The sequence below is a fragment of the Tachypleus tridentatus genome, chromosome 1 (assembly GCF_004210375.1).
Source record: "Tachypleus tridentatus isolate NWPU-2018 chromosome 1, ASM421037v1, whole genome shotgun sequence".
Classification (NCBI taxonomy): Eukaryota; Metazoa; Arthropoda; class Merostomata; order Xiphosura; family Limulidae; genus Tachypleus; species Tachypleus tridentatus.
In genome coordinates this window covers 1395449-1411781 of record NC_134825.1, presented here as the reverse complement: position 1 = coordinate 1411781, position 16333 = coordinate 1395449, and positions in this window count along the sequence as shown.

Below are 16333 nucleotides of genomic sequence, written 5' to 3'. Positions count from 1 at the left end.
TATCGGTAACAATCAGTCTGCCTTTTGTACTGTAGTCTGTTGAATATTATTACTAGTAATTACTTTGTGTTTTGTGCTGTGGTCTGTTTAGCATTATTATTAGTAATTCATTTGTGTTTTGTGCTGTGGTCTGTTTATTATTATTATTAGTAATTCATTTGTGTTTTATGCTGTGGTCTGTTTAGTACAGTGATTCTCAACCTGTGTGCTGCGGTGTTTTTGAAACACATTCAACTTTCTTGGAATTTACAAGCAAGTATAACACATCAGTTAATAAAAGCAACTATAGAAACACTCTGAAACCTTCCAAAACATTTGATGGTTTGCATTGAACTCGAGCACTGAGAAGTTCACACATAAATTTCATTCTCGATTGCAACGGTTTGACTATTTGTTTAATTGTGGCGCAACAAGCGCTTCGTACGTCACAAATGATGCATCAAACAATCAAACTGCTTTCTGGAACACGTTCTCATTCTGGGGTAAGCTACAGCTACTACGCTGTAGGTAGGAATTTATATCAACTGTAGAACGTTGTACTTATCATGTATCAATTAGCTTTATCATTTATCCATGGAAAAATATATAAGTATGATGCTGCAAAGGAGAATGTGTTGAATTAAAAGCAAGGAATCAAACGAAAGTACAAAAACGAATACATCGAATACAGTTTTATCGCTTTGGAATCGGAACATTCTCAGTTACCATTCTGCCTACTCTGCAATGCAGTTTTATCGAACGAAGCGCATATTCCTAGCAAACAGAAGAGACACTTGGAAACAAAACATTTAGCTGTGAAGGATAAACCAAAAGAATACTTCGAGAATCTCGCGGCTCAACAATATGAACAATCAAGGAAGCTTGTGAACTACATAAAGCTGCTCGAGAAAGGATTGATTGTAAGTTATAAAGTTGCTGAATTGTTGGCAAAACGCAAGAAAGCGCATACGAAAGCCGAATCAGTCATTGAGCCAGCGTTAGCAATCATCATTCAAACTATGCTTGGAACGGATGCCGCCAAAAAGATTAAGCCAGTTCCAATGTCCAATGACACAAATTCGCGCAGAATTGTAGACTTGTCGTCAGATTTGAAGGATCAAGTTTGTGAACACTTCGAAGCGTCTAAAGATGAATTGTCTCTGATATGGTCTCTTCAAGTTGATGAATCTACTGACGTTAGTGGAAAAGCTCAAGTTCTGGCTTTGTTCGATTCATAAAGATGAAAAATCGTAAACGAATACTTATTTTGCAAAGATTTAAGAAGTGCAGCAAAAGGCCAAGACATTTTCGAGTTGGTGAATGAAAACATTTTGCTCTTCAAGTTACATTCGAATAATTGTGTCAGCGTTTGCACCGATGGTTGTCCTTCAATGCAAGGAAAAAAGAAGCGATTCGTCATTCTGGTGCGCCAACAATATCCAAACATTCACTGCATGATTCACAGAGAGACGCTCGCCTCCAAATCTTTGCCGAAAGATTTGCAGTCTGTTATGAATCAAGCTATTTAAGTGGTGAATTTCATCAAGTCTCGACCTCTTCAATCTCGATTTTTCTCTCTTCTCTGTGAGGCGATGGATTCAGACGACAAAAAGTGTATCACACTGAAGTTTGATGGCTTTCGAAAGGAAAGGTGTTAAAGCGTCTTGTCCAACTAAAAAGTGAAGTAATTTCCTTCTTGGAGGTTGAGGAAGCAGGCTTTGAATTTTCTTTTCTTGATGAGATTTGGTGGCTGAAGGTTCAATTTCTCTCCGACTTGTTTGACAAATTCTCTGAACTTAAGTCTCCAAGGACCATCTGAAAATATTATTACTGCAACGTGTAAACTGAAAGCCTTCGATGAAAAGGTGACGCTGTGGAAGAATAAGATCTCGAAAGGAGTCCTTGATTGTCTTCCTTCTGTTAACGAATGCCCGTCAAAGAAGAAAATTGTCCCTCATATTTTGAATACATTAAGCGACCTACAGTCCGCACTAAAACATTACTTCCCGTCACTTGCTGTCGACAAATATAACTGGGTGACCTATCCATTCGGTTTGTTTTCTTTTTGAATTTCACGCAAAGCTACTCGAGGGCTATCTGCGCTAGCTGTCCCTACTTAGCAGTGTAAGACTAGAGGAAAGGCAGCTAGTCATCACCACCCATTATCTTGGGTTACTCTTTTACCAGCTAATAGTGGGATTGACCGTAGTATTATAACGCCCCCACGGCTGGGAGGGCGAGCATGTTTGGTGCGACTGGCATTCGAACCCGCGACCCTCGGATTACGAGTCGAACGCTTTAACACGCTTGGCCATGCCGGCCCTTATCCATTTCGTATCAACAAGACAACAAATCTTATAACTGAGGAGGAAGAACAGCTCATTGATTTAGGAAACGACAAATTTTATCAGTGATTGTTTCCCAAAAAGAGCTTGGATGAGTTTTGTATCTCCATTAAAAATTCATATCCTTCAATCACTTGTAAAGCAGTTGAAGTTCTGCTTTCATTTGTATCTTCGTGGTTTTGCGAAATTGGATTTTCGGCATTGACTGAAATTAAAGCCAGAAAGAGAGAGAGGCTTCTTACAGTCGATGATGAAATGCGAACTTGTTTGTCTACGTTAAAGCCTCGCTTGAATATGGTTTGGTCTCGGAAGCAGGCACAAGCGTCACATTGAAAATCAGTGATGTCGAGAAACCCACTTGTTGAGAAATTTATATGCAAAAACGGCTCATTTGGGTTGAGAAAATATTTTACATAGAAGATCGAACAACGTTTCGACCTTCTTCGGTCATCGTCACGTGAACCTGACGTCACATTGAAAACATATGTAAAAATAAAACGTTTTGACTTTTCTGCTGTACCACAAAATCGTTAAAAAGCCTTAGAACGACACTCACGACCAAAGCAAGCGATAGTGCTGTCAATGTGCAGATGACATTAATATCACTTACTTTGGCTGTGATTTTTTTTAGGTATACGTTATACGGCAAACGTTAATAGCCTTAGAATGAAACACTACAACAATCTGAAAATTTTCGCGGTGTGCTGCTAGTTAGAAAATGTTGAAAACCACTGGTTTAGTATTATTAGTAGTAATTACTTTGTGTTTTGTGCTGTAGTCTGTTTAGTATTATTTCTAGTAATTACTTTGTGTTTTTTTACTTTAGTCTGTTGGTATTATCTATTGTTACTAGTGATTACTTTGTCTTTATTTACTTTAGTCTGATGGTATTATCTATTATTAATACTAACTAATGTTTGTTTTGTGCTGTAACCAGTTTAGTATTACTAGACGAAACGCTGCCCTGAAGGAGAATGTCTATGTTTTGAATTAAGCATAGAGCTACACAATGGGCTATCTGTGCTCTGCCCACCATGGGTATCGAAATCCGATTTTTAGTGTTGTAAGTCCACAGACATTCGCTGAGCCACTGGGGGTCTCATGCATAACTGACTGAAGAAAATTTAGAAAGAGTAAATATTTTCTTAAAGAAATATTTTTATTATTTTTAAGAAGTATTTTTTATTTTTTCTGTAAAGCATTGCACGAGGAAAGTGTTGGATTGTTTAGTCATGTGAAACTGATTGCATCAGAATGATTCAATGTACAGAGCTAAATATTATTGTGAATTTTATTGATGTAAACTGTAATGTTTTTATATATTAAAAATGCTACCCTTTATTGAAAAATGTGATAGCTTTTTGCAGTAACATCTGTTATTTAATACTAAATGTTATAATTACATCATAAAGGCTATAATCAAGCTGTCACACAGAGTCCTAATGAAAGTTATGTTCTTGTTGTGAGGAAAGTAGCTGTATTTCAAATTATTTTGTAAAGAAATCGTTGTTCCACATACCACAGTTATTTATCTATGTGTCTGAGTTTTGAATATTCAAAATATAAAATATTGTATGGATGTTTGTTTATTGTGGCATTCCACAGATGGCGCTACGCTTCATAAGCAGCAATAACTATTTCTGGCATTGAGATCAAGTATTTCAGATGGTACCATTATATTGATTAATTTAGTCCAATATATAGATGGTCATGCCTTTGCTCCATTATAGTAAGATTACTTATAATGCTTTGTTTTTTCTGCTGTAGCCTTTTTATTGTATTGTTTCGGTAGTTTCTTTTGGAGTGTTTGGAAAATTGAATTCCAACTCCAGTCCACGAAACGATTACAAATTCATCTATTTCTTCAACAAGCTTTTGCTAAAGCCACGTTCGCATATGGGTATAAACACTGAAACTATTGTAAGTCTTAAGTCCACAAACAACACTTTAGTATAAACAGTTTAGTAAACTTTCAGCACTGTATTATGTTGTCAGCATCGATCATTTACCACAAACAACACTTTAGTATAAACAGTTTAGTAAACCTTCAGCACTGTATTATGTTGTCAGTATTGATCATTTACCACAAACAGTACTTTAATATAAACAGTTTAGTAAACTTTCAGCACTGTATTATGTTGTCAGTATCGATCATTTACCACAAGCAACAGTTTAGTAAACTTTCAGCACTGTATTATGTTGTCAGTATCGATCATTTACCACAAGCAACTGTTTAGTAAACTTTTAGCACTGTATTATGTTGTCAGTATCGATCATTTACCACAAGCAACAGTTTAGTAAACTTTCAGCACTGTATTATGTTGTCAGTATCGATCATTTACCACAAGCAACAGTTTAGTAAATCTTCAGCACTGTATTATGTTGTCAGTATTGATCATTCACCACAAACAACACTTTAGTATAAACAGTTTAGTAAACTTTCAGTACTGTATTATGCTATCAGTATCAATCATTCACCACAAACGACACTTTGGTATAAACATTTTAGTAAACTTTCAGCACTGTATTATGCTATCAGTATCGATCATTAAAATTTACTTTTAGTGTGGCAGATGACTTGTTTTTTTAATATCACGAGTTGATTCATATTTTAGGCGCGGGAGGTTCAGATTACTAAGCAAGAGTTGATGCTATCTTGTTTGTGACATACTCTTACAGTGCAAAAGAGCTGGGACAAAGTGAAAAATTAGATTTCTTACTACTTTCCAAAGAACAATGGAAGGTAAATCACAGGTGGAACATCACAATTTTATTAATTTACATATTCAGTACAACAGAAACTCAGTAGAAGTACTTGAGCTCAGCAAACAGTTAATATTTTATATGTGTCTTTTCTTGCTTTTATTACTGTACACAGTCTTTCAGTCATTGTTACAACTTATTTAATCAAAGCTTTCTTTGGGATTTTACTCAGAATGTATCTGATACACCCTGAAACGTTTCTTTAGAACCTACTTTTGATTTGTCAAGTTTTTGATCAATCAAATACCAGATCTGCTCAATTGAGTTGGGATCAGGGCTCTGTGAGGGCCAGCCATTGCATCCTTTAAATGACTCCAGCAGTTTCTTTCTCAACTAAATAATTTATGCATAGGTTGAATGACTCTTTGGGGTCATTGTTTTCTTGGTAGTAGAATCCTTTACCAATATTACGCAAACCACTGGGTATGTCACGACGGACCAATATCTGCTGGTATAAGATTGCATCTATTTTGTACATATTTCCTGTCGTCTCAGCAGAAAAAAATCACCAAACCATCACACTAGTTCTCCCATACTTCATGATAGATGCTATGCATTAAGATAAGTATCTTTCAGCTTAGTGCTACTAATGCTACTAGAATACTATTAAAATACCTGAAAAGGTGAAGATAAGTCACTGTTTACAAATGTCAATACATCGCATAAACATAATGTAAATATATGATAGGTAAAATTTATTAGGTGCTAAAAATAGTTAAGCTGGACCCAAGAGGTCTGCTGAAAACCTAAACCTCCCAAATCACCAACGACTGAACGACGATTCAGGACTTTTCCTCAGTTCCTTTCTTTTACGAAAGTCCAAACCTACAAAATATCCTTAAATCTAAAACCCACAATTACTTTACAGCTCTATTTCCGTAGCATGGCGAAGCCTGTTTGTGCCCAAAACCACATGTAGCTATTAGATGTATACGACTGTTTAAATTTAAGTTTAATGCGGATTTTATGATTTGGATAAGTTATACAGCGTGGGTATCATACTTAGAAGTTAGAGTTTATGGTAAGTTTGTTTACTTAGTTGTTTACAAATCACACATTGTATATCGTATACGTTTTAAGTGTTATGAGTTAGCTGTGGTTATATTGTCGCATCATGTTACTAGAACCTTCAGAATTTTTTTTTTCTTTTTAACATTATTTCATCAGAATATCTAGTATTGCCAAGAATGTTCGAGACTTCTCTCAGAGTATAAATACGCATAGAAAGATTATTATTTAGATCTAGACTGCATGATTGGAAGTTTAATGATAAAAAGCATCGGTTGTGATTTTTAAAGTGAAAATATCACAGAGTATTGTAGTAATTGAGCAAAGAATAATAACTTGTGTTGTCAATTATACTTTAAAGTAATTGAATTAGCATGTGTGGATTTTTACAACAAAAAGCGAATTATTTAAATCTCTGGTTACTACTGTGATAACTAACAATTTAACAAACATTTGTATATACATTTGACTTATTTCAAAACAAATGGACTGTGTTGCTGTTTTTTTTTTTCTGTTGAAACGTATTGTAAACAAATCACAGACACTTACTATAAATCATACGGCATACAAAAACGGATAGTAGCAATACGGCTTCAGGATTCCAATTACAACACGTGAACTAAAGCCAATTCATATGATTATTTCAATCCAACAAATGGTAGAAGAATGCAGACTATGTAATAAATGTTAAACACTATAAGCAGTTGTACCATAACTATATAGGCATAATTTTTACATCAGAAAAATACAAACAAAAAGAAAACCGTGCAGTGAGTTTGATTTAAAATTATTTGGCCCCAAACAGAAGCTTTCTGTTTTATTCTCTTTGCTCCTGTTGTGATTTGAATTTTCTGTTGGGCTTAATGTTAAGAAGCAACATGAGAGGATAAAACTAACTTGAAGCAAGTGAAGGACAAACCAAAGACTTAGGGTCCATCAGGGGGGAACGAGAGGACCCTGAGAAAACCTACTGTTACTAACTGGCGTCAGTAACGCCCTCTGTGACGTGACTTGGTTAAAGAAGGAAGAAGTCTATAGCTGAGAGTACTTTTTTTTTTTTTATAATCGATCGTGATGTACAGGCATCTGGGGCGAGGCTTTGGATAGGTGTTGCCATCGTCGTTGTTAGTGGACGTGGGTTGGTTGAAGAAGAACGTGGTTGTTTCATCGAGCTGTGGGATCGAAGAGGATGTAAAGATGGAAACGGGTCTAACTGTTGTAAGATATAAGTTAACCTAGGGAGGGAGAGCAGTCAAGGATTTTGACATGAGAGTTGACAGAGGTTTAACGTCGAAGGATTGGGCTGAGTGGGTGGATTTTTACGTGATAAGGTTTGGTCTTTGTGATGAGCGTGTGGGCGTCAATTGGTAATGATGAGTTCTGAATCGTTGGGAGCTCGGTTTGCGTTGACTGGTGAGAAATTATAACTGACTTGGGTTTTGGAGTCCAAGTTGTTAACGTCGAGGAGTTATCTGTAGATGATGAGGTTCGTGTCTGACTTGGGTTTTGGAGTCCAAGTTGTTAACGTCGAGGAGTTATCTGTAGATGATGAGGTTCGTGTCTGGGTGTTGGGTCTGTTGGTCGAAGCTGGCTGGATTGGTCGAGAAAGAAATTGTTTGGTGATTCAGCTAAGAAGTGAAACAGGTGGTATATAGCTCCATAGTTTACAACAGATTCAGTTGTTGTTCTTGATGTGGTAATTATTTTCGTGAAGTGTGGTGGTAGTTCTGTAGTTTGGTTGCGGTGGACGGACGGCGTGGATTTAGAGAAAGACGTATGCCTTTGGTAAGGATAGGTTTATTTTAGACAAACTGAAAAGAAGTGGCTAGACCTGTGGGACGGAATTTCATAAGTAGTTGAAGTTAGAAACGGTCAGTGGTTGCAGTAAGATGCCACCTCGACGTAGAGTTGTGGTCTTCCTTATAGAGGTCCAAGGTTTGTGTGGGTAAAAGTCGCTGGGAAGGTCATCGACGATTAGCGGCGGAACCACTGAGAAGGCCGTAGGTGACCTGGCTGTTTTAGATAGCATGTAGAGGGTTAATTAATTATGTAAAAAGTATCTGAAAATAGGGGTGGAGCCGAACCTCTCGAACTCCCGCTGCGTATATGCGTGACTACATATACCCTTTATTAATGAATAATAGCATTGACCATACGTTATGAAGTCCTAACATGGGAGAATACGATAATATTCGGTGACAGTATTCCTACTTAGAACTGAAGTGCCTTAACCACCAGGTAACGATAAACCTGGATGTTTAGTTAATTGGTACAGCTTCTGTCCTTGGCTCATGATCCTTTCGACTTGGTATGGTGTATTTTAGTGTTGTCGTTAATAATAAGTTTACCTTTGGTACGATATGTTAATTGGGCAGTAATTACTATTAATTATATAGTGTATTGTTCAGTATTATCATTAATATAGTAAACTGTTTACTTTTACCACCAATAACTAAATTACTTTTTAGTGGAATATTTTAAACGTTAGAACGTGTTATTTCGTTTTACGTGTCGTTAGCTGTTGAGTGATTTGTCACAACCCATTAAGTAATATAGCTAATTAAGCATGTTGCTAATGCTTTCTTTCAAGAACTATATGTTTCCAGTAATCGTAGTAATATGTCACAAGATTCAACCAGCTTAGAATATATATACATGTATAGGGTTGGCTAGTTTTATGTATACTGCAATCGTTTCAGTAAGACAAACCATTATACAAATATATATATTACACGTTGTAAACAACTCTGTTAAAGTTAAAAAGTTAAGTATAGTAAACATTAAAATACTGTAAAATCACTATGAAATAAGTACCACTTTCACTAGCCATTGTCACTTTAAGTCACACAAATAATAAATAAAATTAAACCATAAGTAGTGACCACCAACATGTATCTATAATAAATTTAAGTTTCAAGATTATTAAATTTTCATCTGGTAGGCCGGTTATTGTTCTGTCTTTATTTATTACTGTTGACATTCCTTTATTATTAAACATCCCTTTGGACTCTTCTTTGTTCTTGTATTCCAACACCTCTGTTCACTTCGTTCCATTTTTGCTTTTTCTAACTTGTCTTTGTTTTCTCTTTTTTTTCTTCTTGGTATTAAAGTTTAAACACCTTGCAGTGTTTTGGTCTGTGTTATTAAAGTTTAAACACCTTGCAGTGTTTTGGTCTGTGTTATCAAAGTTTAAACACCTTGCAGTATTTTGTTCTGTGTTATTAAAGTTTAAACACCTTGCAGTATTTTGGTCTGTGTTATTAAAGTTTAAACACCTTGCAGTGTTTTGATCTGTGTTATTAAAGTTTAAACACCTTGCAGTGTTTTGGTCTGTGTTATTAAAGTTTAAACACCTTGCAGTATTTTGTTCTGTGTTATTAAAGTTTAAACAAGTTGCAGTATTTTGGTCTGTGTTATTAAAGTTTAAACACCTTGCAGTGTTTTGGTCTGTGTTATTAAAGTTTAAACACTTTGCAATATTTTGGTCTGTGTTATTAAAGTTTAAACACCTTGCAGTGTTTTCGTCTGTGTTATTAAAGTTTAAACACCTTGCAGTGTTTTGGTCTGTGTTATTTAATTCACATTAGTTTATTTTTCAATAATACTTCTCAGGATTGATCTACTTCATACATGGGATTTGATTATTATTGTAGGTTGTAAGGTGATGCAAATACTTATTTTATCACCTATCACACGAGCCAACCAAGTGGCTTGATGTAGATCTAAACAAGAATGTGTCATTCCAGAAAGGTTTGATTGTTTTTATTAGACAAATAGAAGACGTTTTGCACTGTTTTTTAGGTGTGAGTTGGTGGACTTGATTCAAGACCATGAGAACCAACATGAATAAGGTCACTTGTAAATGTAAGCTAAAACGACTTAGCAATCAATCATCCTTGAAATATTTTAGATGTATTTGTGAGTGTCATGGTTTAAGTGTAATGATTAAGCTAAACCGTGGGTCCAGGATGAGGAAATAAATTAATTGAAGATATCCAAATACCAGCTACATCAGAGATTCGCCCAATAATAGTACATTGAAGTGAAACATAAGATAATGGATACAATTGTATCGTAATCTTCAAAAAGTGTTTGTTTGTTTGTTTGGTTTGAAGATAAGCTCAAAACTACACAATGAGCTATTTGTGCTGTGCCAACCACGGTTATCAAAATCCAGTTTCTATTGTTGTAATCCGCTGGGATCAAAAGGGAGATTGGAATCATTTATAAGAAATCATTAATTTCAATATGTTATTGAATTAATGACACAATAAAGTCCAGAGATGCAGTTGAATCAGATGTATAATGCATTACAAAATGATATCTCTAATGACTGGCAAGTTAAAAATGCCATTTCTGCAATGGAAAGTAAATATAAAAAGGATCGTATAATTCCTGGTACGATACCACCATACTATCATATTTGTATATTTCATCATGTCATATTTGCATTTATTTCAATTTTTGTTTTCATTTTACAAGTTGTGCCAAGTTTCATTTTTGAGATCTATTGAAATAACCCAAAATCATCAGTTTCCAGAATTGTGACCACTTCAGGTATAGTAGTAAAGGTCTTCGTGTAGGAGGTGTTAAAAGTGAGAGCTTAACAATAACATTAACATTACAGACAACTGTAATAGAATAGTAATGTATACTAAATAACGAATTTTATCTTAAAGTTTCATATTTCAAGTTTATTTTAAAATAAAGGCTAAAAAAGTTTATATTAAAACGATTTTAGTGTTTCACAATATCACCACAGTCCATGCTGTCACGTTTGTTCATGCTGTATACAATTTGACAGTAGTTCTGCAGTATGATATCTATTGTAAACACATATAAGGCTGCCATATCTAAAATGTAGTCATGTAGTCTATGTGGATGACGGTTTCTCATCACACACTTCAGTATTGATTACAGAAAATTGCAGTAGGTATTCATTTAAAAAGCCATAAATTCCATTTTGATTCCCTGGCTGTATGAGGTTTGCGATGGTTACTTCTTTTCGAATTATATCCAACTTGGTTATGCTCTGGCCTGTTTCTTGGCGTACTTTGATGACTTTTACCACAAAAAAGTTAAATTGTAGCAGATAGGCCTGAAAGATCATAAGAATTCGAATCGTTAGTTTTGCTAGTCTTTTGATTGGATGATGTCAAAGCTTCTAAATCCCAGTTTAACTTATGATTGCTTATGATCTTTACCCTGATAGAATCTCACTTGTTCCAGGACACTGGAGTTTGCTTACTATGGCTAAGGTACAATTTTTCTGGACTTCATTGTGTCCAGATTTGGTTGGTATTCCTTTGTTTTTCAATGCTATTAAGTACAAGGAATATTCCTGTTTTGGAAATTTGGAATCTATGATCCAAACACATCTGTGTGATGTGAGTATATAAATATTGTAGTGGAAAGAGTTGTCACGTACTCTTCCACAAAGCGATGAGTTTTTAGGTGACATCTAAGTGTTTAAGGATGACGAACAATGCTAAAATGTACTTCTGACTCATGCGGTTCCACCAAGACTATACCAGCCGTAGTTGTTGTGCGATTTACCGATTTCAATTTCAAAAATCATCGTAATATTTTTACCCAACTCTTTGTATTCCCTAAGCTACATCCAAATATTAAGCCTACCCAATTTTTAGCAAACACTTATTCACTTTTGCTTCTAACTAACAATGGATTTACTTTGTTTCAAATAACAAACATAACTATCCACTAGTTTTATCTTTAATACATAGAACTTGTAATTGTGAAGTTAAGATGCTACTTGCCGTGTTGGGAGGATTTTCGTGTAATATACCTTTCTGTTATGTAGTTTTCGAGATACAGTTTCAAGATCAGGCCAGAAAATGTAGTGTATAATTTTGTTTTTCTTACATGAAATTACAAATGTTTAAGTTATTATTGCAGGTTGAATTATTGGAAAGGTATTTGTTTTCGGTTTTACAGTTAAAGACTTAAGTTTACTGACGATATGCTCGAAAGCCATCCGCAATGTTATTCAGAACTATTTAGATGATCTGCATGGAGTTCGTCGTCTGATTCAGAGTCACCGGTTAAATATGTTTGATCCTATAAGCAGCATTTTTCAAGAAAACAGGTATTTTGAAACTATAGGTAAGTTTATTTGTTACTCTAGGGCTATCCGTGCGAACTGTCCATAACGTAGTAGCAATAGATTAGAAGGAAGTCAGCTAGTCAGAAATCCATTGCCAACTTATGAGATATTCTTTACCAACGAATAATGGGATTAAAAGTCACATTATAACTTCAGCGCCCTCTTTTTTATGCCTCAAGAGGAATTTCTTGGCCAAGGACAAAAATTATATTTGGGCTCTCCTAAAAAGAACATTTGTTTGGATGTGACTGAAATATTATGTAACAGTTTTATAAACCCTAATATAGCAAATATTTACACACTTTAGGAACGTTGAATAGTAATTAAACTGTTTAGTACAGTAATTTTCTTAGTTTATTAGAACTAGATTCATGTATATAAGTATTAATATTGTAAAACAATACCTGTAACGGAGAGAAGTTAGCGAACACGAAACTTTCAAAACACGTGTAGACTTATCATTTAACAAATTTCAACTGACTACTGAGCTAAGTAGGTATTTAGTGCAGAGTAGATTTGAAACCTGTTATCAAATATCTGAACTTTCTTGGGTAAAACATTATGCTTACAACACTAAAAATCGGGTTTGGATACCGGTGTTTGGTAGAGCTAAGATACTCCATTTAGCAGTTTTTCACTTAGCAACACCTGAAACAAATTATTTATGTTCGTAATGAGTTACAGTTTAAAAAAAAGGTATTACATTCTTTCTCTCTGGTTCCTACAATAAAATTATAAGTTGGTTATAATTGAAAGTGTATTACAGTCTGTCTTTCTGGTTCTCACAATGAAATGATAAATATGCTATAATTGAAAGTCTATTACAGTCTGTCTTGTAGACATTTCTCTACATGAAGAATTTCTCTTCATATATTACTAAGGTATCACATGAGCTTCATAGAAATAGGGTAGCTGTTTTGGAATATGGCAATAAAGAAGAGAGTCAAGATGGTCATTGTGAGAGGCAACTGGCCTTAACTCATATTATAGATCAAATGACACAACGATTTTGGTGTCTACATTTGGGTGTGTGTGTGTGCAAATGAACTCACAGACAAATTAAAAACGGAGTTATACCTGACATTTTTTATACATTCAAGATGGATGCTAATGTGGCCGCCAGAAGGAATAGGTAGCGATATGTTATCTAGAGTAGGTAGCAAAACGATTTAAGGGGACTAGATATAAGTTATGGAGGACCAGTTACACATTTACAATGTTAAAAACAAAATTAGTTCTTATCTGAGAAATTCAAGATGGCCAGCATATTTGGAAACAAAGTTGTACTTTAATGTGTTTAAGTTGCCTACTTACTTCATGCAATTGTATCTTTAATAAGTGTTCAGAAATATACTCAAATATCAATAAATGAATACTGAACTAAAATAAAAATATTAACAAAAGGAAAATGTATCTTATTTCTTAATTTTCTCTTATTTGGTTTGATTCGATAAATACAGCCATTTTTATGTCGTTAGTAATTCTCCAGATAACAGATAAACAGTTTCAACCATTTTAATGAACCTAATACTGTAGTATAACCATTTGAATTCAAACCTCAGGGATTCTCCAATACAGCAGTAAACATATGACATAATGTGTGTTCTATTCAGTGAAGTACTTGGTATCTTGTGTGTTCAATACAGTGAAGTACTTGGTATAGTGTCTGTTCTATTCAGAGCACTAGTTGGTATAGTGTGTGTCCTATACGGAGAAGTACTTGGTATAGTTTGTGTGTGCTATTCAGTGACGTACTTGGTATAGTGTGTGTTCTATATAGTGGAATACTTGATATAATGTGTGCTCTCTACAGAGGAGTACTTGGTGCAGATTGTGTCCTGTACAGTGGAGTACTTGGTACAGTGTGTGTTCATGCAGTGGCGTACTTGGTATAGTGTATGTTCTATACAGAGGAGTACTTCCTATAGTGTGTGTCCTATCAAGTTGAGTACTTGGAACAGTTCGTCTCCTGTACAGAGGAGTACTTGGTGCAGATTGTGTCCTGTACAGTGGAGTACTGGGTGGAGTGTGTGTTCTGTGCAGTGGAATATTTGGTATAGTGTATGCACTATGCAGTAAAGTATTTGGTATAGTGTGTGTTCTATACAGAGGAGTACTTCCTATAGTGTGTGTCCTATCCAGTCGAGTACTTGGTATAGGATGTGTCCTATACAGTGGAGTACTTGATATAGTGTTCTATACAATGGAATATTTCATATACTGTGTGTTCTATACAGTGGAGTACTTTCTATAGTGTGTATTCTATGCAGTGAGTACTTGGTACAGTGTGTTCTATACAGTGGAGTACTTGTTATAGTGTGTGCTGTATACAATAATGTACTTGTTGGAGTGTGTGTTCTATACAGAGGAGTACTTGGTATAGTGTGTGTTCTATACAGAGGAGTACTTGTTGCAGTGTGTATTCTATGCAGTGAGTACTTGGTACAGTGTGTTCTATACAGAGGAGTACTTGTTGCAGTGTGTATTCTATGCAGTGAGTACTTGGTACAGTGTGTTCTATACAGTGGAGTACTTGGTACAGTGTGTTCTATACAGTGGAGTACTTGGTATAGTGTGTGCTTTATGCAGTAATGTACTTGTTGGAGTGTGTGTTCTATACAGAGGAGTACTTGGTATAGGTTTGTTTTTTTGTGTTTTTTTTTTAATTTCGCATAAAGCTACTAGAGGGCTATCTGTGCTAGCCGTCCCTAATTTAGCAGTGTAAGACGAGAGGGAAAGCAACTAGTCACCACCACCCACCGCCAACTCTTGGGCTACTCTTTTACTAACGAATAGTGGGATTGACCATAACATTATAACGCCCCCACGGCTGAAAGGGCGAGTATGTTTGGTGTGACGGGGATTCTAACTAGTGACCCTCGGATTGCGATTCGAGTGCGTTAACTACCTGGCTATGCCGGGCCGTATAATGTTAATATGTGCTTTTGATGTGCAGTGTGTTATCAATCTTTATATCTTTATAATTGTGATGGTTCTTCTAAATATTTCTGGAATCTCATAATTGACTATATTATACATAACAGAAATGAACTCACTGATCCATAAAACAAACATCTTAACTCGAAAATCTACTCTAGACAATGAGATACATATATTTACTTCTTGAAGCCGTGATCTTGGCTGCCATGTTGAGTAGCTTAAATTTTTCAGAACGAACTTTGTTATTATTGTTGTCAGTGGTATTCTTCACCCCCGAAACCTATATCTAGACCCCATATCCATTGTGATATCTGCTCCAGAACGCGAGTTATGGTTACTTACCCCTCATTGTATCATCTTGGCAGCCATATTAAATTTCTTCCTTATTGCTGGTATCTGAAACGTCTGCTCTGGAATTTCAAGACCTTCCCATAATACTTTTATGAAATGTAAAGAGTAATTCTTTAGCCAATAAAGTATATATTGTGATGAAATGATCAATCTGATAAACTTAAAGTACATCACTTTCTAAATCCCTGGTGCTATTAACAAAGCAAGTATCAACAGTTCCTCCAGCACTTGTAATAAAAGGTCATGTGTATTAAAATTAAAATTCAGTGTTATCTTCCGGCTTATCAGTACTTATAATAAAAGGTCATGTGTATTAAAATTAAAATTCAGTGTTATCTTCCGGCATATCAGTACTTATAATAAAAGGTCATGTGTATTAAAATTAAAAATTAGTGTTATCTTCCGGCTTATCAGTACTTATAATGAAAGGTCACGTGTATTAAAATTAAAAATTAGTGTTATCTTCCGGCTTATCAGTACTTATAATAAAAGGTCACGTGTATTAAAATTAAAAATTAGTGTTATCTTCCGGCTTATCAGTACTTATAATAAAAGGTCATGTTTATTAAAATTAAAAATTAGTGTTTTATTCCGGCTTATCAGTAGTTATAATAAAAGGTCATGTGTATTAAAATTAAAAATTAGTGTTATCTTCTGGCTTATCAGTAGTTATAATAAAAGGTCATGTCTATTAAAATTAAAAATTAGTGTTATCTTCTGGCTTATCAGTACTTATAATAAAAGGTCACGTGTATTAAAATTAAAAATTAGTGTTATCTTCCGGCTTATCAGTACTTATAATAAAAGGTCATGTGTATTAAAA